Here is a 661-nt window from a genome sequence, read left to right as displayed (position 1 = left end):
CGCATGCGCAGTGGCAGCCGGGGGCGGGGCGGGGCGCTGTTGAGGACTGGGAAATTAGAAGGGAAGAAGCGGATTTAATAATAGTGTTCGTATGAGTAATTGCATTATGTAAGTGAATGTGCTTACATATATTTGCAGGTATATTTATATCTAGGGATATATTCTTACGGCTTTTTCTTGTTACGTTCGTCCTGAGATAGGCTGGTGGCACCAAAAGCCATTTTGGCAGTGTTTCTGCAGTATCTTCTGTCACAGTGGATGAAGGAAATTCCCCTTGTCCACAGCTCTTTTAAACAAGTGTATGATTTTAAGATTCTTTCTCAAATTCGCCTAAAATGGTCCGTGTTAAGAAGATACTTCCTTGAAGCTAGTCTGTTACTAAAAAGCCAAAGGTAATAAAGGCTATTATTAGGTAGATGCAAAGAAATAAGGACATTAAAGGATTTACAAAACATAATTTCTCACTCAGGAGAAATAGTGGGAGTAATTCTAAATATTTTCCTACATTAGATACAGCTTCTGCCACCAATAGCCTAGTCCAGTTAAATAATAACAGCAGATGCTGTAATGCATATCAGTGTTGTCCTGTAAAGAAGTAAATGGAAGAAGACTGATAGATAGTATTAGCATCAATTCATCTTTAAAGCTGTGGTTTCGGTTA

This window comes from Parus major, chromosome 3, assembly GCF_001522545.3.
Source record: "Parus major isolate Abel chromosome 3, Parus_major1.1, whole genome shotgun sequence".
NCBI lineage: Eukaryota > Metazoa > Chordata > Aves > Passeriformes > Paridae > Parus > Parus major.
The sequence above is the reverse complement of the archived record's forward strand: the minus strand, read 5'-3'. Positions refer to the sequence as shown.